This window comes from Rhinolophus sinicus, chromosome 18 (genome assembly GCF_057876585.1).
Source record: "Rhinolophus sinicus isolate RSI-liver-muscle chromosome 18, RSI-T2T, whole genome shotgun sequence".
NCBI lineage: Eukaryota > Metazoa > Chordata > Mammalia > Chiroptera > Rhinolophidae > Rhinolophus > Rhinolophus sinicus.
This window is the reverse complement of record NC_142518.1, coordinates 30,618,387-30,643,285: the sequence shown is the minus strand read 5'-3', so window position 1 is coordinate 30,643,285 and position 24,899 is coordinate 30,618,387. Positions and strand designations below refer to the sequence as shown.

Genomic DNA, 24,899 nt, shown 5'->3' with positions numbered 1-24,899 from the left:
ACAACTGATTAGGTTTGGAAAATGAAGGGGGAAAAGATAACAATACAGTATACCGTGTTTCCCCCAAAATAAGACCTAGCCGGACAATCAGCTCTAATGCGTCTTTTGGAGCAAATATTAATATAAGACTCAGTATTACATTATATTATATTATTACATTATATTACAGACCCATAAGATCCATACTATAAGATCCGGTCTTATAGTAAAATAAGACAGGGTCTTATTATAATTTTTGCTCCAAAAAATGCATTAGAGCTGATTGTTTGGCTAGGTCTTATTTTCAGGGAAACACGGTAGATGTACATTCTATTAGATTATCTAAATGCACAATTTTTTAAAATTGCACCCTCCCTTGAGCCACCAGCAGGGTTGGGACAGTACACAGCACAACGGCGGCTCTCCAAATTGTAGCTGTGGTCCCACTGACCAGCATCTCAGAGCTGTTGGTTAAAGGTAGATGACTGCTTTCTGAGAGATGTGACCTCACAGCTGGTCAGGGCTGTAACTCCGAAGCAAGCTGCAGGGATGGTGATGTTCCTTATGTAGTCCCTTAAAAACTAACCACTGAGTTGCAAGCGATGCTCTCCCCACCCCACCCAGAAGCCAATGAGCCATGTTTGGTGTGGGTACACTACTCTCTTCCTGCTGTATGTTCAGAATCACTTCAAATGCAGTTCCAGTCTGCCTGACCCTGAACAGAAGCCCTATAGAGAACGAACAGGGCTGGGGGGAAATGGCTGAGACCAAGTAAAAGCTGCTTTGGGTACCTGCCTCAGCAAGTTCAAGTGCTGCCATGCTGATTGGCTGGGGCGTAGAGATGGGAGGTTAATACGTATTTTGACTAAGTTTCCTGTTACCTGCAAACCTTCAAAAAACAGCTAGAGATTGTATTAACTTAAAACAATCCTCTTAGAAGAACAATGGTTGGGGCTGTTTTCTATAAAACCACTTGCCATCAATGATTCTCTCAATTATTTATTCATACACCTACTCATTCCACCAATATTTGTTGAGTGCCTACTATGTGCTAGCCACAATGCAACATGGAAAATATATAGCTCTCAAGTGAATACTAAGTTTTGTAGATGGGTCTGTACTTTGATCCAAGGTGAGCACTTTGGGCATAATGTTTAACCACCCTGGACCCTGGGAGACCTGGGTTCAAATTCCCACTAAGTCATTTCACTAGCTGGGTGACTCTGAGTTACTTAACTGACCTTTCTCGATGCCTCAGTTTCTTGATCTGCAGAGTACTTGCAAAGTACTCAACAAAGAGCGCGGAAGTAAGAGTCACTGTTGTGTAGTGCCATCCCTCTACCCCAGCACAGCTCTGTTCCGGTGCCACAGTCCACCGCTTGGTGGTATTTACGAAACTGGCCAGGCCCCCTGGCGCTGTGACCCTGGAAATCGGTCAAACACTAGTCAAGGCGGCGCGCGCGCGCGCGCGCGCGTTGAGGGTGTAGGGGGGGTCTTTGCGCGCTGCTGCCAGAGTTTCCCCATGACCTCCGGGTAGTCTAAAAACTCACTTCGAAGGAGAGGAAGGACTGTGAAGCGACTCTTTCGATCTGAAACACCCCCCCCCGGAGAAAGCACCCCTCCCCCCAGCCCAGCGTGGAGTGAAATCTTAGAAGCTGCCGCTGCCGGGTTTGAACGGAATGCCGGAGTCGGTGGAAGCCGGAGCTGGTCGGCCCGAAGGTCAGGGAGTTGTTTTGAGTTCTCGTACCCGGAAGGGGGGGCAGGGAGGAGAGGACGCCAGGGCCCGAGAGACCCCGCGCCAGAGCAGAAATTGTTTGTGCTCCGGAACAGGCAGCTCAGCGGAAGCCGCGACGGGGGCGGGTCACGTGCGGCGGTGGCGGCGGCACAGCTGGCGGGGGAGCGGGGCTGGGACAAGGGCTGGACCGGGCGGGGGTGGCGCGAGGCGGTGGCTTTCGCAGCCGAGGGTGGAACCGGCGTACTGGGGGTGCTGAAAGCGAGCGGCGCCCCGAACCTGGGACGAGGGAGGCGCGCTTATGGAGGGGCTGGGGTAGAAGCCAGAAAGCTCGGCGCTCCGCGTGGTGCGACACTGGCGGGACGAGGAATTGCTGGTGGGTGGCGTGGGGATACGGAAGTGGGCCTCCCAGGCCAGAGTGGCGATAGCGGGGCCGACCCGCAGACTGCGCGGGCGTCTGAACCCCAAGAATGAAGGCGCCGCTCTTGTAGTCGCCGGCCTTGTTTTCGTCTTAAACGCAAATCCCGGAACGACCGGAACCGCCATCCCTCTGCCAACGTCCCACGGGAGCCCCTTTACGCTTGGGGGAGGCTGCATCCCGTATGGCGACTTCGGGTGGGGATCGGCCGAGGCCAGGGAGGGCTGCCAAAGTGACTCCGTGGAGGCTGCGGGCGGGAGCCGTGGTGCATGCACACGACACGCACGCCTCCCCCGGAATCGAGGGAAGGCGCGGGCCACCTCTGGGGTCTCCCCGGGGTTGTGGGGCCGTGCGGGGGCTGCAGAGTGGGAGAGGATACTGTACAGAAACCGTTGCTCCCACGTAGAAGACAGGAGTGGCCTTGTGGCCGGGGGTGAGGATCTAACGCTTCCCTAAAGTGGAGCACTTCTACTCCATCGTGGGAGGGAAAGGACACAAACTTAGCCACCACGCCTGAGCCCTTGAGGAGGCGTGACTTTGGTGTCCCCCCCTTCCATAGCCCACGAGATTCAGTTCCGAGGCCTGGAAGAGTGGGGGGGGGGTGTGGCCAGGCTTCGGACGGCAAATCCACCAACGTTCCTCTTCCGTGCCACGCGGGGAAGGCGCAGAACAGTTGTCTTGCAGTTTCCTTCGGCCCCGCCCCCCCCGTCGGAGAAGGGCAGCTCTTCCGGAGGTGGGGGCAGGGGAATGGCGTCGGAACGGGGAGTGGTGCTAGTTCCTTTTCACGCGCGCGACCCTGGCGCAGGAGAGGAGCACGGGCTTCCAGAGTGTTCGCGACCCGAGTGGTAGCGCTTGGCCCGCTGCGACGTTGTCTCGGAGTCGCGGCACTGGGAGCTGTGCAGACTCTGCGACGACGCCAGACTCCATTTACATCCCCCCTCCCTCCTGCAGGTTGGCGGGGGCGGGGGTGTCGCCCGCCGCGGAAGCGTATTCCTGGCAGTGACACTGATTAGATGCTGTGTCGGTACGTGCACAGAATCCGGGTGGGCCTTCACCTCTCCTGTGCTCGTACACTTTCAGTTGGAAAAGTTGTGGTGTTCCACCCCCCACCCAGCCATACAGCTGCTGTCTCCAGGGCGGAATTAGGCGAGCACGTTTGCTCTGCCGGTGCAGAGACGATCGCGCCGGCGCGGACAGGGCGCCGGGCCCGGGCTGCGAAAATCCAGCCCTGGCTTTACGTCGAGCTGCCGAACGCGGCGCTTACGCGGGCCGGGCCAGCCGAGGCCTGGTTTCCATCTGCCCCTTGTGCCTCCGTGTTAAGTTCGCCGGGGAAAACCCAATGATCCGTGCAGAGTCCCTCGGAGGAGAACCCCCGCCCCCCCGCAGCCCGATTCTGACCGATGGAAAAAATGACAGTATAGGTCAGGGCAGGCTCCCCGCGACTATTAAATGCAGCCTCCTTCGTTCCCGGTGCTTGGGGAGGATGGGCGCCTCGCCAGGAAACCGAAGGAGGAGCCACAAGGGCCGCCTGCCCCTTCCCAGGCTAGAAAACCTGGATTCTTAGAGAGACCAGACAAATGTGGTCAGACAGCTGCCCATCTAAATACGGGTTGTCTATCTTTCAAGCAAGATCAATCTTTTTTTTTTTTTTTTTTTTTAAGTCAAGTACACGTTGAGTCAATTACGAATACTGCGAGAACTGGTGAATAGGTAGATGAGGACCTTGCCCTCTGCCTGATATTCAACGTGTGTGCCTGAGATGCCGGTCTGAGCGCGATGCATCTTGGCACCGCCCACGTGTCTTAAGAAGACGCGGTCCTCTTTGCACTCCACCTTCGAGGTCTTTTAACATAATTTAAAAAGAGGATTTATTTTAGTTATATTTCGGGGGTTGCTTACTTCTTGCAAACTCATCCTGGGGTTGTTTGTACTTAGTAGTAGATGGTGCTGGGTATCAGTTTTTGTAGCCCGCGTTTTTCTCTTGGCTTTTTCTTTTCCTGCATACGTGCTGCTGGGTGCAGAAAGCCTTCCTCCCCACCCCCCACGTGTGCTGCGGCCGCCCTCCGACTCTCGCTGGCGCGCACCACGCGGCCCTTAAATAAAGGAAATGTAAATTCTCCGGGTGGCGCTCGAGAACTGGAGTTCTTAGAGCAGCGGGTTTGTTCCGGAGGCTGACCGGCAGCAGCTTAGGGGCCAGAGGCTGTGAAGGGGAAGCCCCGGAGGTGACCCTGAGGCTTCAGGAGCAAACCTTTTCGCGAGGCTGGCAGCCTGGCACGCACAGTTCCGATAAGGATCAAGGGAGCGAGAGCGCTCCGCCAGCACATTTCAATGATTGGGCGAACTCCGACAGGGACGTTAGGAAAAGGCCATTTGCGTTGTCTTTGAAAAGGAAAAGGCTATCCCACCTAATGAATTATGAGTGAGGTGGGAAGGCCAGGCCCGGAGTGAGTGGCGCCCAGGCTTCCTTAGGCCCTTCTTTGCTCAGACTCCTCCCCATTGCACAGGGGAGCCCATTTCAAAGGAAATGGGAAGCTTTTTGACATTAGAAATCTGATGTATTCTATTTACATAAGTAATGGTGCATTTTTGTGTCCCTAAAATGAGGCCCACCAACAGCCCAGACACTAGGCCTGCCACATGCCGGCCCCAGACCAGTGTTAAACTCTGGCTATAGTGTACCCCCCAGAGGATGTGGCTTTTGCTCAGTGCCTCCAAGAACTGATTTATAGATGGCCTCGAGCCATCAAAAAGCTTGGCCTGGGAGAGTCAAGTAGAGGTCCTCTACACCAGTGCTGTTCACCCAAGGCCTCAGGGAGAGGATGGGTAATGGTGCCTGAGCCCTGGCAGGAGCTTCCCATTAATCCAGTCTAAATGAGCGCCATTAAAGCATACATTCCCTTCTACACCACCACCTGCGCAGGCCTTTTAGGGAAAGGCTAGCAGAGAGTGTGAGCCCATTTTGCTTTAACATTTCTTGTGGGTGATAGTGCCCTTCCCCCCTGCTTAAACCCCTGACTCTACTGGCCTAAGAGCATAAACCTAGACAGATGTTTTTTTTTATCCTCTGTGCACGCAAAGGTGAGAGTACCAGATCCTAACAACAAACACATTGTAGCACTGTATGCAAGGCAAAGTTCTAGGCACTTTATGTATTAACTCATTATCTTCAAAACAACCCTGAATTAGACGCTATTATGGGCCTCGTTTTACTGATGAAGACATTGAGGCCCAGAGCTGTTAAGCAGCTAGCCCAAAGTTGCATAGCTTGGGATAGGGCAGGGATTGCACCAAGGAGAGAAGTAGGGTTGTGTTGCCGCTCCAGTGTTGTGTAGTGAAGGCTAGCTGTTTGGGGGTGTTGGGAGAGGACTGTCTGGACCCCCACCTTCCAAAGTTAAACATAGGAAAAGACGAAAAGGCCCAACATTTGGCTCTTATTTTGCAAAGGAAATTTCCGGAGCGTCGTACAGAAGCACGTTGTTGTGGCTCCGCGGCGGAGAAGGGGTCAGGGAAGGCAGTGCAGAGGCCCCTTGCCCCACCTCGCCGCATAGCATCCGGCGGTCATGTCCGCCGGAGGTGACTGGAGACTGGGGACAGCGATTGCCGAGGAACTCCTTATCGCCGAGTGTCAGTGGTCCCGGGAGGCGGATCTAAACGGCCGCCTGCAGGGGCGGCTGGTTCACACCGGTCCCCCGGCGCCGGACGCACCCCCCGGGCTCCTCCCGCGGATCTGGCCAGACGCCTGGTAGCGCCTTCCGCAGCTGCGGGCTTCCCTCCGCTGGAGCCGCAAGCCCTGAGCACGGAGCCTCAGGGCCCAGGAGAGGCCAGTCAGCTCCGGTTGGGGCGGCTGCTCACGGGTTGCTCCCAATTACCCTGCCTCCCCTAAATACTTGTCTCCCTTTCCGGGGGCACGCGCGCGCACACACACACATCCTCTTTCCCTCCCCCCACCCTTGTTCCCAGCGCTCAGCCGGCCTCTGGGCCTCCGCCTTCCCTTCCTCCTCCCCGCTCTGGCACTTCGGAAACCCGTGGCGGTTGTGCGCCGCTCGAGGGTAGAGTCGGGGTGGATGGGCCGGGCTGCCCTGCTCCCCAGCATTCCTGCGCAAGCCGGCATCCTTGAGGCGTGCAGCGAGGCCTGAGGATCCCACCCCCACTCTGGGAAGTGGCCGCGGCTGGCGGGGACCTGGGCTCTGTTTCCTGATGGCCCTGATGACCTTGGGGTCAAAGGGGAGGTCCAGGCAGTGGGGCCTGCGAGTGGATGGGGTGGCGATAAACCCCTTCTCCCGCGAAGGCTGGCTCAGCCTTCTGGCCACGTCTAGCTGGAGTTAAGCCGGCAGGTTTTGTATTGGCCGCAGCTTGTCACCCTGTGTGCCCGGATCGAGTGTGGGTGTATGGGGGAGTGGGGGTTCGTGATCCGAGATGGCGCTGGACGATCAGCTCCCCATTTCGCCGAGCCTTTACTTTTAGCTCTCGAAGATCCAAGGAATCCGCTGCCCTTGCCACCGCCGGGGCCCGCAGAGGGGCAGCCGGCGGGCCTAACTGCAGTTGTGGGCGTTGAGAGGGGCTCGGTGAGCCGGGCGGGCCGCCCAGCCGAGGGAAGGAGGGAGGGAGCGAGCGCAGCAGCCCGCGCGCCTCCAGGCAGAACACACGCCTTTCCCGGAACCTTGAAACCCAGGGGAGCCGCTGCCATCTTCGCGTGACGAGCAGCGAGACGCCGGTGATTAAGTGTTTCTTTCCGGCTCCCTCCCCGGGTTGCGGCGCTCCTCCTTTCTACAGGGCTGGAAGAATAAAACCTGGGGAAAAAACACACAACTGCGCTCTCCACTCGAACTCCATGTCCATACTGATCTCCCCGGGTGCGTCCACGCGGGGCGCGTCGTCCTCCGTCCCCCTACACGCGGAGGATCGAGGCTTTGGGGGTCCAGGGCCACATGCCTCAGTTTCCATCTACTTCGGCTTAAATCTGGGAGCTTAATAGAGAGGGGGCACATATTGCCGAAGCCACCCGACCCCCATCTCTTAAAGGGATTAAACCTTAACACGGGAATCCCCCACCCGCACCAGGGACTAATCCTGCCGCCCCTCCTGGGATTAACTCGGCTCACAGGTCCATAAAACACTTCCGGCGCGGCCAGAGGGTCTGTCTGCAGAAACACTTTAAAATTGTCCTCCCGGGCCTGGAGTCGGAATTGACCCGCTGGAGGGAAGTGAGTAAACAGACGGTTGTAAGAGACGCTTGGGGCCTCCGTGCGGTTTGCAGGCTGTGGAAGGAGCTGCCTAAAATGTGGGCGGTGGGGGCTGCCTCAACTCAGGGTGGCTCGGGCCCCACTAGGTACATCTCAGAAAAGGATGCAGCATTTACAAAGGACTTTAAACTGGAGGGCAGATGCGGGAAGAAGCAAGCGGGTTTCACCGGGCTCTGGCCCCAGTTCAATGAGGACTAGATTCGTGAAATTTGGAGCCGAGGAGGTGCTCAGTCCCTCCCCTCATCTCTACAATGGGAACAATAACACTTACCTGCCCCCCTCAGGTGGGATTCTGAAAACTAAACTGTTAAAACACTTTGTAAGCGGGGCATGACCTTTCCACTTTACTGTGATTAATGTTCAGTCTCACCCTAGAAAACACAGCGATTTGCTGATTAAAAAAAAAAAGTGAAAACCAGCCCTTCCTCAAAATCCATGCAGAGTGAACCAGATAAAGGGAATACAAAAGCAACTTAATATTTTGAATCTCCTTTTCTTTTATATCACTTCAAATTAAGTTTCTGAAGTAATGGGAGAATCTTTGGAATGTTCTTAAACAAAAAAACCTCCCTGTCAAAAATTGGGGGTTAAAGGAAAAGAAAAAGGACCTCTCAATTGGGCCAAACGACATTTTAAGGAGAAGGAAATCAGATTAAAAATATATAAATTCGAAGTAGCTTTCTGGCTATGTACCCTTCTGTTAGTCTGAAGAGCAGATGCCCTAGATAGCCACTCCACCCGACCCCAGGACCCCGGAAGTAGGCCCTGACTCAGGCTTGGTCAGCTAAGTGCGAGGTGAGGCGCTCAGGGTGGAGACAGTGAGGAAGGGCAATAATTTGCTTAAAATGCACATCAGAAGAAAGACGTAGGCCTGCTTCTGCGTCCTAAAGGCCCAGAGCTGCTAAAACTGTGTGGGAGGGAGCGCCCCGTGACCTCCTTCCCCGCAGATGGACTCACCGCAGCGTGACCGGCCCCAGGTGGCGGCCAGGCGCGCTGGGGATAGAGGCCCAGGCAGCGCCTTCACCCTGCCTCGCAGATTGCGAGCGGGGACCTCTAGCTGGACCGCCCACCGACCTTCCTGGCCCCAAAGCCTCCGGGCAGGGTCTACTCGCCTCCACCACACTGCTCCTCGTGCTGTGCCCTCCCCTCCCTGGCACCCAGCCCGGATCCCGAGGCCTTCCCCGCCCCGCAGTGCCCGTTCCTCCCTTCCTGATTCAAGTACCTAGCAGCGGTGCAGAAAGCCTGTTTACCTCTGCAGCCCAGGGCGACTCGATCTGCGTAAAAAGCCCAAACGCCGGCGCCGACCAGTAGGGGGGGATTGTCCTATAGATTATTTCTCCTCCTGGGCTTTTTTTTTTTTTTAAACGCAATGGCTCGGTTGGAGAGGGGGTGGGGTGGCGCGTTGCTGCTGTTTTTTTAGAACACAGTATTTGAAAGAGAAACAAAAGCCGTTTCGGAGGTAGCAAGGCTGTTTTTACATATAAAAGTGCAGCGAATACCTCGGGGTCCCCAGCAATGATAAACTTAAATGGTTGGCCTTTTTAGACAATTAGCAGTTAATCTGTTATCTGCGATCTGCAAACAAGTTTTGAGGCTCGAAGGACAATGGATTCCGGTTCTAGTCGATAGCGGTGTGGTCGGATCTGTGGGATACCTCCGAAGCTCCTAGTTTCTCCAAATGCGAATCCAGCTTCCGCAAACAAGGGTTTCTCGAGTTGGAGGACAGGCTTGAGCCACAGAAAATTCACTTGGGCAGCCGAGCAGTCCCCGCAAGCATCGCCCCCGCCCGCCCGCCCCCCCCCCGGGGGCCCGAGCTTGTATGGTTCCTATTTTTTCCAAATTGGTTTTTACCCCACCCCCAGTTTCTCAAACCTCCTAATTTTGCACGTAGTAGGCCTCCAACAAATGTAGACTGAATGGCAGAAACTAAAGTGAGGCGCTCCGCCTGGAAGGCAGCCTCGTGAGCGACCTCGCCCTCGGAAACCCCATTCCTGTGCTCAGAGCCCCCAGGCCGCGACAGCCTGCGCACAGCGTCGCCCTGCGCGGGCCCGGGCGGGCGGGGGAGGCCGGGAGGCACGAAGCGCCTGGAGCCTGCACGATGATAAATATTGCGCAGACAGCCCATAAATAATTTGCATTATGTTCAGCTGACAACGCAGGGCGATTAATTTTAATAGCTACATATTTGCCTGGGCTGCTGCTTTCGTAGGCCCGGTAATGAAAGGCGAGAGGCCGCCCTGGCTCCGTGCTCGCGGTCCCGGAAGGCTGCCGGGAGGTGCGGGAGGGCGGGACGCGGCGTCTCCTCTAGGCAGCCCCCAGGGGAGCCCCAGCCCCTAGGCCCCTCTTTCGCTTTCCGCGCCATATAAGGGTGGGGTGCGCCCGCAGTGCCGGAGCACCCCCGGGGCCTCGAGCAACAGGAGCCACCATAATGACACTGCATATTTGTCTGTTTGGGGAGAGCCACTTGTGGGCCAGGAGACCCTCCCTGAGGCAATACTCCCCCCGCCCTGGGACCAAGTCCTAAGTGAACTCCAGAGAGGATTTCACGTTTCAGTTTGGTGCGGGTGGGGGGGATGCTGGTGTCAGCTGCCGCCAACTCGCCGGTGGGCTCCTGCGCGATCGAGGCTTTTCCGCCCTCGGGACTCCGTCAAGGGGCCGAACAAAGCCCAGTTGCCCACGCATCCTGAGTTCTGCTGCCCCGCGCCCCGCGGGAGGTCCCCCCAAAATGCTTTCCGAGCTCCTCGATTAAAAGGATCGTACATATAAAGGACGGAAAAATGGGTTTGGAGGAGCTCTTAAAAAGAAGGGGCGGAGAGAGCAGTGCGGCGAGGAAGGACACGGCGCGGTAGTCGCCGCGGTCCCGTGGTGGCCGGGTGCGCGCGTGTGCGTGTCTGTGTGTGCGTTGGGATGACAAAGCCCCGCCGCCGCCAGCAAGCTCCAGGCTGCTGGAGCACTGGAAAGGGAGGGGGATGGGGAAGAGGAGGAGGGGAGCCAGCGCTTGCATAGGTAGCGGGGAATCGAAGGTTCCCTGGAGAAAGAGTTCATTCATGAGCTGGAGGAGGCCTCCTGGCCGGTCCAGGTGGAGCCACCTGAAGCCAACACCTGTGTATTTTCTTTTTTGGAAAAGGCCGAGCGCATCGATTATTACTATATTTTAATTGCCTTTCGCAAAGGTCGTCTCTAATTATGGGTTAGGAGGAGTGTTGGCCAGGGGTGTGTAGCCTTTTAGAGTGTGTGTGTGTGTGTGTGTGTGTGTGTGGCCGCTGAGACAATGCGCCCAGCTTTTATCGAAATGCCAATCCGAGGGTGTCCATGCGCGCCTGCGAGGCGGTCGCGACGTGCTGGGTCCACGCAGACAGACAAGGCTGCGTACACAATAAAAGCCGAGCAGGCGGTGAAGGGCCGCGCAGACCCACGGGTTTTCTTTTTAGAAACGGTGGTGCTAAGAGACTTGACAATAATAACACGCAGCAGGATCAAATCAGGGAGGGAATAAGCAAATGCATTTTCGTTTGTAGAACCGTAGACTGTGTTTAACCCATCCGATCCCCAAGAGCTTTTGGTGCCCATGTGGACTCACACGCAGGAACAGGTGCCGGGGGTGGGGGCTGAGCGGCTCCGGACTCCCTGATGACATTCTGGGATAGCCACTTTATTTTAATATTAATTTCTTCCTTTAATTCAGCATGGTGGAGGCCGCCGGTTAGCTCAGTTGGTTAGAGCGCGGTGCTCTTAACAAGGTTGCCTGTTCGATCCCCACATGGGCCACTGTGAGCTGCGCCCTCCACAACTAGATTGAAACAACTACTTGACTTGGAGCTGATGGGTCCTGGAAAAACACACTTAAAATAAAAAATAAAAATTTCTTTAAAAAGTTTAAAAAAAAATAATTCAGCATGGTTGTCAGCTACAGTGACGTGGAATCCTTGAGGAGGTCTGTTTTATGGGAAACGATACCCCGTGGTTGAAAAAGAAAATGTTGAGGGTTTTTAAATTTTAAAAGTCTGCATTTCCTTACTTTTCATCACTTGCGAAAACCCTTGAGGCAGAAAAAGCCTATTTTAATTTGGTCTGAGGAAGAAGAGCAGTCAGGAAGGTTGTTGGTGGGTCAGGGTTCTTGGGAGGATATTTTGGAGATGAGGGGGTGGAGATTAGTGAAGAGCTGTGGGTCAGGGGTGGGCAGTAGACACTCTGAACTTGACTTTCTCAAAGGAGTCTGGCATCTCTGAGCCACCATGCTGTTTCTGGGTGTCCCACGTGGCAGAGCTAGAGGCTGAGGTCAGGAGCCTTAGAGAGTTGGAGGATTTTGTATTGGCTCTGCTTCCTGCCTGCCCCCCACACCTGGCCTCCTGGCCTCGCCAGCAGCCAGCTCTGACCCTAGGAAGGCAAAGCCAAATGACTGGTCCAACCCCCAAGAGACCGCCTGGCTTTCTCCTCCCCTGTAATCAAAACCAGATGCACTTAAGCGCCTTTCATCAGAGGAAGCCCAAAGCCCTTTAACAGGCTTCAATAAAAGCCTTGCTAGGGCCTACCAGCTTGCTCAGTGTTCTGCCTCTGTGCCCATTTCCCAGCTGAGGAAGCCTGGGGCTGCAGTCAGGCTCTCTCTCCCCTGGGGCTCCAGAAGCCAAGGACATCTACCAGACCAAGGCAGCCTTTCCAGGCAAGTAGGGTGCCAGGATCTCTGCCAGGTGTGTGGGTACAAACCCCACTGACAGGAAAAAAGAGAGGCATGGGAGGGAAGTCAGCTTCTAGTGCCTAAGGAACGGCTAGTGGGGCTAAGTGAGTAGAGGTCGGGTGGGAGGGCAATGATGATCAAGATATTCTGAACGGTACTCAGAGCCCCTTTCCCACTGTATTGCAGTGTTTGTCTCCAACACTAGCCTATGAACTCCCCAAGGGCAGAAACCGTTTATAAGCCTGGCACAGGACCTGCCACAAAATACATGATCAAATGTTTGGAAGATCACAGGTAGGGTAGAAAGCTCTGGAGCAAGACACATTTGGGCTTAAGATGGGAACTCTGCCTCCAGTGGTTGTGTAAACTTTCTGAGCCTCAATTTCCTTGTCTGTAAAATGGGCATGAGAACGGGAAAGAGTAGATGAAGTCATTGCATGTACAGCACCAGGAAGGTCATAATCATATTTTAATAAATGTTATACCCTTGTCCTTGAAGGAACAAGGGAAGGTTTGGCCTGAAGTATAGGAAGGAAGGTTCGTACAAGGCCCCAGATGGAGACAGGTCTTACTGGCCTGGGATTTGGGTCAGAAGAGAGAATAGCTTCTAAGATGTGTGTTCCTGTTGTCCTGGAAATTGGAGCCACAGGACCCCACTGTCTAGCGGATACAAGCAGCCCTAGGGGATACAAGCATACCTAGGTGGTGAGCTTGGGGAACTGTGCCAGCCTTTGGACTCAGACTCTGGGGAAGGGGCAGGTCCCAGGCCCTTATCCCAGTTGGTGCTGGCTTTCTGTGGTAAGGGGGAGAACTCCCTTTGGCTTGACCTCTGTTCCTGTTTCATGGCTATATCTTTGGCAAGTTCATCCCTTGGCATTTGGTGGTACAGGGAGGGAGTGTTGCCTATTTCTCTTTGCTGCTGGTCCCATTCTGGCCTGTTCAGTAGCTCCCCCCTTTTCCTCACCCCACCCCCACCACACACACAGTTTGGCCTATTTTTCTCCTGCTCCCTGGCTGCCTTGCTTTTTTGGATGGGGGCTAGGACCTGGGCTCCCCACATCCCTCTCCTCAGTACTCCACATTCCAAATGTCTTGCAGCCCCTCCCCAGGTCACCCCAGAGTTCAGCACCTCCTCCCCCCCGCCCCAGGACAGGCTATGAGTTCAGGTCTGGGGTTGCCTGGGCAGCAAGGGCCTGTGCATGCTTCCTTCAGGGAAGGGAGGATGGAGGAAAGGGGGAAAGGAAAGGCCAACAGCTCTGCTGGGTGATTCTGTGGGTATGGCCTAGCAAGTGTGACTGAGTATTGTGAATGAAAATGCGTATGTCTGGAGTGTGACACAAGTGGGATAGTTGGGGTCAGGGAATGCAAAGATGTGGAGTTTGCGGGGGAATTGGGAAGAAAATGAAGTAAGCTGACAGTCCTTCCATATTCCATCCCTCCCCATCCCTGACATGAGAACCTTCAAGAAGCAGCAAGGAAAATGCAGGGAGAGAAGAGAATAAATGGGAGAGCTAAGCTAGCCCTCTGGAAATGCTTGGTTCCTCCCTTCTGCCCAGTGAACTGGCTCCTTTGTGCAGCCAGTGTAGATCAAGAGGGAACAACAAATAGGGTCCTTACAACCAGATCCTTTAGGGGAAATGTGAGCTCAGATTTGAGAAGGAGACAGGTCACTGTCCTACAGGGATTCCATAAAGAACAAAGTGTTGTTATCAGAGGTGGAAGATTTGAGTAGTGATCAAAAATGTCCTGCCCACCATACTTTGGTTTTTAATCCAGCTCACTTTCTTCCATGGATTTAGCAACATGTTATAAAACTGTTCTCCCTTACTATCACGAAAAGAAGGGTCATAGCATGTCAGCAGCAAGGGAGCTAGCTGGAAAACAATTGCATTCTGCTCGTGAATTCTGTGGGTCCGGAATTTTTGGTGGAAAGACTCAAGAGCTGGGGGCTGGAATCATCTGGAGGCGGCCTCATCCACAAGGCTAGCTGCTAGTTGGGACCTCAGCTGTGTCCCACAGCACAAACATGGGCCCTCCCTCTGGCCTGGGCTTCCTCAGTATGGTGGCTTAAGGGCCCTAGGACTTGAAGTTACTGGCAGCTCAAGACTTTAAAAAGAAAGCATGGCAGCAAACAAGATGCAAGCTGTATCACCTCTTCTGACCCACCCTCAGAAGTCACACAGCAACTTTGTGCTATATTCTACTGGTTACAATGACTCACAAATCCAGTCAGATTCAAGGGGAAGGGACATAGATCCTACCTCTCAATGGGAAGAGTGTCAAAGAACTTGTGGCCATTGGGGAAAAAAAGAAAAAGGAAGGGAGGGAAGGAAGGAAGGAAGGAAGGAAGGAAGGAAGGAAGGCCGGAAGGAAGGCCGTGCTAGGCACTCTTGAGAACTAAGCTTAATTAGCAGTGGCTCTAAACAGAATAGTCTATGTTATAATAGGAGCTTGTACCCTCTAGAGGCTGCATAAATTATATGGGGGGAGGGGTGGGTAGAGAGCTAAAATTAGGCCAGGGTAAAAGAAATAGAGCCACAAAGCAAACATAGATTTTATGAAAAATAAAAGATATCAAAGGACAGCTCTTTCTGTGAGCTTGTGAAGTGTGGGAAGGACTGAAGAAGAATTGGGTGGTGAGATCGGATGGTTTTAGGCCCTTCAGCATTGAAAGGGAAAGCAGGTAGGGGACAGGACGTGCAATTTGGCTGTCACCATCCTTCGCCCATTTTGGGGAGAATCTGTGGTAACCCTTCATTACTCTAGGTAATATTATTTTCACTATTTGCTTACAAATCACTTTATTTCTACACACAGATATCTTTATGTGGTACAAAGCTGGAAATGTAGTCAATGCATTTCCTAAAGAAAGTGTGGAAAAAATAATACATTATTCTAATAATAATACTTAATGTATTATTAATGTTTGTCCTTTACCCCCAGGTGTGGTTTTAAATATCCAGCATGGATACTGTTGTGACAAAGGGGGCTGGGTACATCTCTGGGGCCCCAGGTTCCCATTATCCTTGTCTCTAACCCCTGAATGGAGAGTTTGACTTCTAATTTCATGCTAGGGGTTTTGCAGGCAACATAATTGTATTTGTCTCTGCCTTTGATCTGCTATTTCATTGTGGCTTAACTAGGAGACATAGATAGAAACATGGTGGGAAAACATGATTCTGTTTTGCTTGAGAATCAGCAGTTATTATTTTCTCTGGCTCCCTCAACATGACACACCTTCCCGAAATCTGAAATCTAATCATTTTTCCATTTCTGAAAATCCAAAAGGCATGTGCACCCTCTGGCCTGCTTTCCTTTTGGCTCATGAAGATTTCATTTTCAGCCAGGCTTTGGGGCATGAGGCTCATGTTTTAGATCTCAATGAAAATAGAAGTCCCAGAGTTAGTGGAAAGCTCCTGGGTGAACTCTGACCTACGTGCCCCTTTCCTGACCTCACCCGGACTTCCCAGGATGTGCCCGGTTCACCCCAGCCTCCCTTCAGGTGATTTGAGTCTGTAGGGCTGGGCTAACTGTTTCTATGCTGGAAACCAAAGAAACCCAGATTCAGCAGGAACCTTGTGGGTCACAAATAAGCAATGTTCAGGGTGGCCTCTGAAAATAAGCTGGCTTCTTGGGCAGGACCAACGCATCAGGTTGTGCAGTTTGTGCACTGCACAAAGGTCTCCAGCCAAGACAGGGAGTGAGGGCTGGAATTCAGGCCCATGTGTACCTTTCTCCAATTCTCACAAAGTCACTCAGTAGGCTAGTGGAAGTTTTGTTCTTGGGGCAGAGGATAAACAGATTCTCTCTCTGATCAGAAAGAAAAGAGATGGTGACACAGGGTAGGATGGGGGTCAAAAGGGCATCTTGGGAGTAGAGTGGGCCAGCCTAAGGCTGTAGACCAAGCCAGTGTTGACCCAGCAGGTTGGAGCAATAGGCCCATTGACTCACTTTGTTTAGTCACCTTTCATCTGCAGGGTCCAGCATTCATAAATTAGTGGGTCTCTCCTAGGCTTTATTTAGAGTTAAAAAAAAAAAAAAAAAAAAAAGACTGGGGTGTCACCCTACCTAAGTGTCTTATTTAGCCAGCAAGGTGGGATTTGGGCGGGGGTGGGGGGTGAGGGGGGTGGGGGGGAGGGATATGTTTTCTTTGGTTTTGAATGTGAAGCCTTTAGCCTTTTAAGGGATGTTGTTAACTGTAGGCCTTTATGTGATGGATGTAAGGCTGTTGAGTGTAAGACCCTAACAGGTGGTGCAATAGAGTTTGACATCTTAACAAGTTACCTGTGAACTAAAATTCACACTAGTGTGTAATGGATGAAGAGAATTTGCATTTAAAAGTGGAGGATCATCCGGAAAAAGCAATTCCTAATCAAAATTAACTCCAAAGAGGGACTCTCCTGGTGTCAGCAACAGGCCGGTAGTGGAAGCCTCTGGAAGCCTTGTACATAAGCAGTGAAAAGCTTACTCTTGTTCACTCTATAGTGGGTGGTGTTGCTATTTGGAATTCCATTAATACTTGGAAAGGTATTTTCACAGTAAAGCCATAAATGGCATGTCTCCTGGGACTGGCAAATTGAAATGATTTGCTCTTCCTGATAACCAGGAATGTACAGGCCAGGGGCCCCAAATCCATTTACCTCTCTGCCTGTTTCTTTCCACACTTTGGGTGGGTAATTTGAGTTGTGTATGTTGAAGGAAGATAGTTTCAAAGGACATCAGTTACATCATTGTGACTGTTTGGGAGTTCTCAGAGTTTTATTTTTCTAAGTCTTTGTGTGTTTAATTAAAAAAATTAATTTGTATTTTTCACAAAGGAATATTTGCTCAAAGTTTATGAAGCCAAATAATATGTGAAGGAGGCTTGGTGCAAAAAAGCAGTTCCCTGCCCGTTTCTTCTGGAAGACATAATTCTAAGTAATATGTAGATGTGGCCTTCTCTTAAATAATCCACGGTAACTGTCATCTGTTGACTTCCTAGTATGGTAGAGGAGGATTCTCATTTTCTGCATCATACTTCCCCTCCCCCATTCTCACAGTAGTGCTATATTGTAATTTGTTATTAAATTCATAGCCAGTGTTTACTTTGTGAGCACATATGTATTGTTTATTGATGAGGCAAATGAGCTTCGGTGATTGCATTTCCTTTCTTGTACTGATTTTTTTTCCCCTAGAGTTAATAATTGCCTCATTTTTTTATTTGCTTAATTTTCTTTGACCTGTGACTAATTTCCCCACACTCTCCAACCTCTGTACAAATCATCTTGGGACAGTGTTCTGCATGTTCACATCTTGGAGACCATTTGCAAGTAAGCTCTTTTTGGTTTTGGGTGTTTCTTTTTTTAATTCCCATTTTTCTTTAAGTCTAAAACATTTTTAGAAGTTTCTACTCTTACCTTTAGTTTCATTTTCTAAAACTCTTCTTTTTATGAAGTGTGGTGGGAGTTTTACTGATTTCAAATGGGGGTATTACGTGTTGATGGAAAATTGCATCTCTACCACCCTGCTAATGTCAGGAGCTGAGAAAGGAATCCACGTTTCTGATTCTTGGTATTTTGCTTAGTTTAAATAAACTTTCACCATTTTTCCTAAACATCAACCTTTCAGAAGTGATGACTGTTATTCCTTGGAATCCTGGAACTATCCAGTGTTAGTAAATTTCTATCCTCCCTTCTCCTCCCAGAACAGATTCTACATTTTTAGAAGTAAAGGTTATTTTTAAAATAATTAATTGGCCCTTCCCCAGGCCATGTACTGCAGGATTCATGCCCATAGTTTACATTCATTTCATGATGCTTTTTGTTTTTGTTTAGTTATTTACAAGTCTGCCTTCCCAGCTAGACTGTACATGACTTGAGGGTCAGGGGTGTCTTTTTAAAAAATTCACTTTTGTACATTTGGATTCTCTTAGGATCTAACATAGTGCCTTGCCCTTAGCAAGCTCTCCAATAAACGCATGCCCAAAAATGGACGAATAGAGTAACGGTCTTCTCCAATCAAGATCCCTTAAAGAGAGGTAACTTTCAAATCCTCTCTTGCCCAGAGACTTAGAAACAGTTTGCACGGTGCGGGACTGAGCTGCAGGCCTCGCCCTACCCCCATGCTGCCTCCGCAGGTGGCAGTTGGGGACAGCTGCCCAAGTTCCGGAGTACGTGGACAGGCCGCTGTGCACGGAGAGATGATAACGTGTGGACCTGTGCAGGAGTCCGGGCACAAGAGGTCATTTCTCGGGGTTGAAATCTGCTCTGGTGTTGCAGCAACGACAAGCCGCGCTTCAACTAGGAGTGGCCACCCGGGGCCGGGGTCCGCCGTGAGCCGCCTTGCGAGGGGGCTTCCAAGCGAGCGAGCGCGGCTGCGGCTCTGCGGTCCCACCACCGGGGGCAGCACCGCCTGCGCCAAGATGGCGGCCGGCGTGCAGCCGCGCCGACCGCCCACTCCCGGGGGACAGGGAGGCGGCAGCTCCGGGGGACCAGTGCACTCAGCTGTGCCCTCCACCATGGGGGCAGGCCGCTCCTCCTTGACCCACAGAGACCCCCGAGGACCTGATCCTATGTTTTCCCCAGACGAGCGACCTACCTGGATGGTCCCTAAAGGCATGTTTATCACCCAACTCTCCCAGACTCCTGTACAAGGAGGTAGGGACAGGCCTTGGCTGAGATAAAGACTGCGAGGAGGATGGCTGCCTGACTACACACGGTGGACAAAGGACCGGCGGGTACCAACGGGGTGCAGGCCTCACCCCAAGCCGTTTTCTCCCTTACTTGGCAGCCTGGCAAGTAAGCTTTGAGATACTTTTGGTGCACAGTTCCACAACACCAGTGACCGCAGGTGGGGGATCATGCCCACTTAGGACATAGGGCTCAGAGCTCTTGAAATCAGGAATGTCTTGGAAAATCTGGTACATCTGGTTGTGAAATCCATAACATTATCTAGTAAAGGCTATAGAATGTGTGCCGCCCATCACATTTGCTCTGACATCGGTATGCGCATTGTGTAGGCTGCTTTCCTCCTAGGACACTCCAAAACCTGAGGTCCAATTTACCAGAAATGGCATTGATGAATGCGGTGCATTCTGAGTGATCTCGCCTGGGGCTCTCAGGTTGGGAGGTCAGAAGGGGCCCCCTAGGGAGCAGCTGCTGCAGGTAGAATCACAATGGTGGGAAGAGAGAAGTACCCAGAAAAGCTTCCCATTGCCCTTTGTAAACTGCAGCTTACACTTCCCTTTGGTTCAAGATTCCTTTCAAAGTTTGCATGTTGCTTATCTCAGCATGAGGCTGAATGTGAACTTTTTGGTTTTGTTTTGGTGAAATTAATTCTTTCTGCATAACGTTTGCACAGGCTTGTTATTCTTAGGGAAAACACTTCCTCCACCCTTCTAGGCAGCAGCCACGCCAGCCTTTCTTTCCTTCTGCAGCCCCTCTTTTAATTACCTCTCTGTTGCCCCAGTTTAGGCAGCCCCCGGTGCTTTATTCAAGTACAGCAATAAACCCAAGACTGGGCCTAATCCCCCCTGGTCCTGACCTTCTAGTGAGCCTGGAGCCTGGTGGGCCCTCCTGGCCCTCAACTGATTAGGGCCAAAAATGCTGCTTGTTCTGTTTATGTAGTTTCTCCCCTCTGCACACTTGGTACTTTTCAGACAGACTGCTTCACCAAACAATAAATCGTATACAAGAAAAAGTTCAAAGCGGCCTTTTGGAGCCAGACGTTCGCAAGGTGTGTGTGTGGGGTCATCCTGCCACCAAGCCAACCATCTGATTTCTAAACCGTAGCCAGCGCCAAAGGGTTACTGCTGACCTTGCGTCCACCGAATTCCTCTACTACCGCTAGGTCGGGTGGCCCAGGTGTACCCACCTCCATCCAGCCCGGTTCAGCCCCCTTGCCCTTCCCGGGAGGCGTAGTAACCATAAACTGCACGACATGCGGCCGGCTGAGCTGGTTCGGTGACGACTCCTAGGAGACCGCCGCCTCGAGCGGCAGGCCCCATCTGCAGTGCAGCTGAACAAGTTAAGCTGCCCCGACCGTGAGCGACCCGGGGTGAGGCCTGGACAGGAGAGAACCGGTGGGAGCTTGGGCAGCCTGGGCCTCAGGATCCCCCCGTTACTGAACTGGGTGGACCTGACTCCGAAGGGCTGTGTGGGAGGGCCGGAAAACCCGGGTCAGGGTCTGGGGAGGCGGCCTTGGAGCTGGGTCCAGTGTCAGGCTAGACTGGGGACCTTGGAGACGCAGGCGAGACCGTCCTCAAGGGTCCCCCGGGCGGGGAAGGCACTTCTATGCCGAACTGGCAGCGAGGAGCTTCAGCTACCGACCCTCAGGCTCCTGCGACCGAGATGTGCTCCACAATACAGGCGGGCAAGGGAGGCGCAGCTCTCCGTCCGCGCAGCCCCAGGTGCGCTAAGGTTACTCGCCGGCACCTCCGGGATGCCCGCCCCCGCTGTGCCGCCCCTGTCCTCCGCCCTCGGGCCACAGTCCTGGGACGGCCAGGCTCTGCTGCGAGCGACCCCGCCTCGGCCTCACAAAGGCCGCGTGCGACTGGGGCAGTTGAGAAGCGGCCACCACTCTCAGATCTTTAATTACGGCCCTACCCTTCCCCCCACCCCATCATCGGCTTCCAGCCCTTTAATCAATTTCACGATATTAAATATTAATTTCCCGCCAGCCAGGCTTTCTTGGAGGAGGGGGGATACAGGCAGGGTAGCTCTGAAGAAGGGACAGCTTTGTGGGGTGTGACCGCATAGTAGGGTGCGGAGGACGCGCGGGCTCCTTAGTGACCTGCGCGGGGAACTCGGAGCCACCGGGTCTGCGCTCTGCGACTGGGGAACTTGGAGTTATGAACGTCAGGATGCAGGCCTCCGGGGGGGGGGGTGGTGGCAGCGAGGTGCGCGGAGATTCCCAGTACACTGGGCGACCGCCTTCTGCTCCAAGCCCCCCCCCGTCGGCCCCCAGCCCCGAGTCAGCCTCACGCGGGCCCGCGGCGCGCAGCGATGATGGATCGCGCCTGGCGGGGGTGATTTGGTGTTGATCGCACATTATCACTGGCAGGTTGGACTGGTTGCTGATGGACGACTTCTAGCGGCGGCAGCAGCAGCGTCTTCAGACACCACGCGGGGACTCGCTTGCTCTGCAAGGGTCTCTCTTCTCCCCCCACCAACCACCTCCTGCCCCACTTCCCGGCGTCAGGAGGACCTGAGAGTCCGAGCGGGATCTTGCCGCACCCAAGGCCGCCCGCCCCCGTCCGGGTCCCATTGTGGGCCGTGGGCCGTGGGCCGGGCGAGGAGGGGAGCCAGGACGCCTCTCCCACTTCCTCCCATTCCTTTTTCCCTTGCCGCCTGCTCCCCCCGCTTCCTTCCTGCTTCCCCATCGAAACCGGGAGTGCCTGGGTCACTTGCCGGGTGGTTTCCCCGCCGCCGAGGTGGTGGTGGGGCGAGCTCTCTCGCCCCAGGCCCCAGGCCCCAGGCCCTCTCCCAGGGCTCGCAGCACCGCGGCGCTGCGGCGCGCCCCTCCTCGCGTCTTTTTCTAAAGTGCCTGCAGATACAAAAGCAGTTTCGTAATGCCTTCCGTCTGGGAGAGCCGGAGGACCTTGGCTGACCTTTCGGAAACTGATTGCAACTGCCTGTTAACAGCCCTTACTGACCGCACCGAGCGGAGCGGAGGACAATCATTTAAGTGACAGACGGCGAGGTGGCCTCGGCTCAGTTGAGCGGCCTGGTTAAGCCCGCCCCGCCCCTCCCCCCGAACCCCCCCTTCAGCTTCGGGCGCACTGCGGGCTGTGGCGGGCGCTCCAGCGGGCAGGGAGGGCGCGCCACGCGCGTGTGTGCCCGCGATTACCGGCCTACGGGTTAACCCTTAGCCGAGCGGTCGGCCCCTTTGAGTCCGGACGCTGCCGGCTTAATCTGCCATCTGTAAAAATGGAATAAAAGGGCCGACTTTCCCTAATGGGTAAACTGTCCCCTCTCTGCGTGACCGGGGCTGCGCCCCTGCTGCTGCCGGGGAAATATCCCGAACCTCGGCTCTTTCGGCATGTCCTGGCCCCCTTCCTTTCCCGCACGGACACCGACATAGGGAACAGCACGCGGACAACGTGAGGGGTCCAAAGGCTCCGGAAGACTAGCGGTGCAATGGATGTGGGTGTTCCGGCTGTTTTCTGTTTTGGAAACTGGAGAAAGGTGGGGGGTGGGCCCACAAGGAGAAGGCGAAGTGGGGGAGGGGAGGCTGGTGACAGGGCACCTCGGGCTGCGCTCGTTCCCTCTCTCGGGAGAGATCGCCAGCTGCTCTCCAACAGGCAGCGCCCTGAAATCTATTTAAAGAGAGGGAAAGGGGAGGAGAACAAAGGGGGAGGAGGGGGGCGGCGAGCGGAGCCTGGGCGAGAGCGAGCGAGCAGGGAGGATCCGCCGCTCCGCGGGCACATCAAGCGCTCACATCTGTACACTCCGCGATCGATGGGGAGAATGGATAATATTTGTCAGCTGCAGACCTTTCTCTTCCCGGTTCCAGAGGAGGGGAGGGGGCGAGCAAGGGGGAGGGGCGGGCAGACCAAGCGAGAGAGTCCGCCTCAAGGACAGCGCGCTTCCCACTGCAGCCACACGGAAACCCAGAGCCATGAAAGCCTGGGGATTTTTCTCTTATTATCATTATTAATTATTTTTTATTATTCCACGGCAGCCAGCGAACGCTCGGCTGCGCCCCTCCCCCGCTCACCCGCCGCCTGTCTTTGTTGATTCTCAGCTGCGAGCGCGGCGTGCCCGAGCCGCCACCGCCGCGGCTGCCACCGCCGCCGAACACGATCTGCTCTTGCGCCCTCGGCCGCAGCTGAGGCCCAGGAAGCCGGGGCAGCGTTCCCGCCCCCCGCCCCCCACGGCGCGGCAGCTCCCGCACCCCCGCCCCGCTGCCGGCCACGAGGCTAGACCAGGCGCTTCGCCGCTTCTCGCCGCGGTCCCGCGTCCCCAATGCCAAGCAGAGGCGCTGGCTGCTGTCGCCCCGAGCCTCGGGCCGCGCGGGGGCCTTCGCCCCCCCCCCAACCCGGCGGCTGCACTCTGATGCCGCCGTCCCCACACATGGTCTTCATTTCGCACACTAGCGGCGTGCTTCCTCTCGGCTCCTCTCCTCGGGGCTTTTCGGAGCGAGGAGGGAGGTTTAGAGGAAGTTAGAAACCCAGCGAGCCCAGGGGGAAGGGGGAAAACCCTCGCTCGGTCTGAGCTTCCGAGGCGGAGGGGAGCGCCCCGCGGGGGTGGGGCAAGAGCCCCTTCCTTAGGTGCTGAAAGGGCGAATGAGGGGTGGCGGCCGGGGGAGGACAGGGAACTGGAAAGAGAGCGAGCTCCAGGTTTGCCTTCGCTCGCCCCCTTGCCCGCTCCTACCAGCCTGGGTAGAACTGACTCGCCCCCTCAGAAAGGCACAGCCGGCCTGGGAGCTGAACGGATTAGCGATCATCAAATGAGACCAGACACTTAAAGACTGCCCCCCACCTTCCGCGCGGGGGAGCTCCCTGGGCCTTTGCCCCCTTTCTCCTCCAAGGTTGAACGCCCCGAGCCTACGCCCCACAGGCCCGGGGTTCAGGCCCACTCTGAGGGTGGGGTGGGGGTGCAGAAAGTTCTAGTCTGGGTTTACTTGTGGCTTCGCGCCCCCACCCCACCCGCCCTGCGATTCCCGGCCAGCTTGCGGCGGCGTCCCCGACTGCTCCGCGGTCCTGGGCAGGGCAGGAAGCTGGCACGGCCGCTGGCTGGGCCGGCGCCACTTGGCTGGGCCGGCTGCTCGCTGGAACTCGCGCGGCACCTTCGCGCCGAGTCGGGTTCCCGGGTCTCCCGCCGGGTCACCCTGAGCGGCTTTCTACCCCACTGTTTGTCGTCCCCTGTCCGGAGTCTGCCTGCCTCCACCCGCCCTCTCAGCTTTTCCCCTCCTCGGTCTGTCTCGGGAGCCCCGTAGCGCAGTCAACCGCCCTTCCCGAGATTCAAAAAGAAGTTTTGTGTTTCCCCGGGGGCAGCAGCCTAATGCTTCCCTTGTTTTCCGGAACAAAGCAGACATTCAGTGGGGAGGGGGCAGGCGCTTACTCCTTCCCCTCCCCACAGCACCCCGCACCCCTGCTGGTTCAGAACGCTCGCTCCCGGGCCCCGGTGGCCTGGGGGTGGGGTGGGGGCTTTCTTTCCACAGATTCAGCAACAAAAGCCTCGCCCTCCGCGCCCTCCTCCCCCCCCCCAGCCTCAGCTGGGAGCAGGAGAGAAGGCGACAGGGTGTTTGGGTGAGGTTCCCAGCCCGAGCGGGGAGGGCGCGCACGCAGCTGTTTACGGTGTGCCTGTGCTGCTGCGAGCTCACCCGCCGCCGCCAGACTGCGTGGGGCACCCGCGCGCTGCCAGCTCGGAGGAGGCGTGCAGTGGCAAGCACTCCGCTGGAGGCCTCCGCAGCCCTGGGGTCGGGGCGCGCAGGGAAGCTCGAGGTCTCCAATCGCACGTTCCTCATCTAGCCCACAGACCGCCCCCCCCCCATCAATGGCCTGGATCGGGTAGTATATCAAAGGCACTGGGGGGAAGAGGGGCGGAGCTCACAAGGGGCTCTCAGAGCAGACGTTGCGCTAAGGTTCTGAACAGTCCTTCCTCTCCCAGGGGTAAATTCTCTGGTCGGGGTGAGCAAAGCACTCCACTCTTGCGACTCGGATTTGCTTCGCCCACCAGATCGCGCCCCACCTGCCCCTGCCTACTCTGCCGGATGGGCTTCCCCTCGCCCCACTCCCAGGGTCCGCTGCACTAGCTGTGCCCACGCGCGCCAGGCCTTCTTGTCCGCGCAGCGCTGCCTTAGATCCCGCTCCAGCTCTTCCCCTCTCCCGGGCCTGTGGCCGGCCCCCGGCGCCTCCAGCGCGGCCTGAAA

The 24,899-nt window shown here is 55.0% G+C and overlaps 1 protein-coding gene across 1 annotated transcript in view; it reads left to right on the top strand.

Annotated features, from left to right (window-relative positions):
* The first annotated feature begins 1,562 nt into the window (after window positions 1–1,562).
* The window catches only part of BCOR (BCL6 corepressor), a 113,631-nt gene continuing 90,294 nt past the window's right edge, over window positions 1,563–24,899 (top strand). Inside the window, exon 1 of the mRNA XM_019747884.3 lies at window positions 1,563–1,698. The gene's annotated coding sequence lies outside the window, so the exon portion shown is untranslated. The remainder of the gene's footprint in view (window positions 1,699–24,899) is intronic.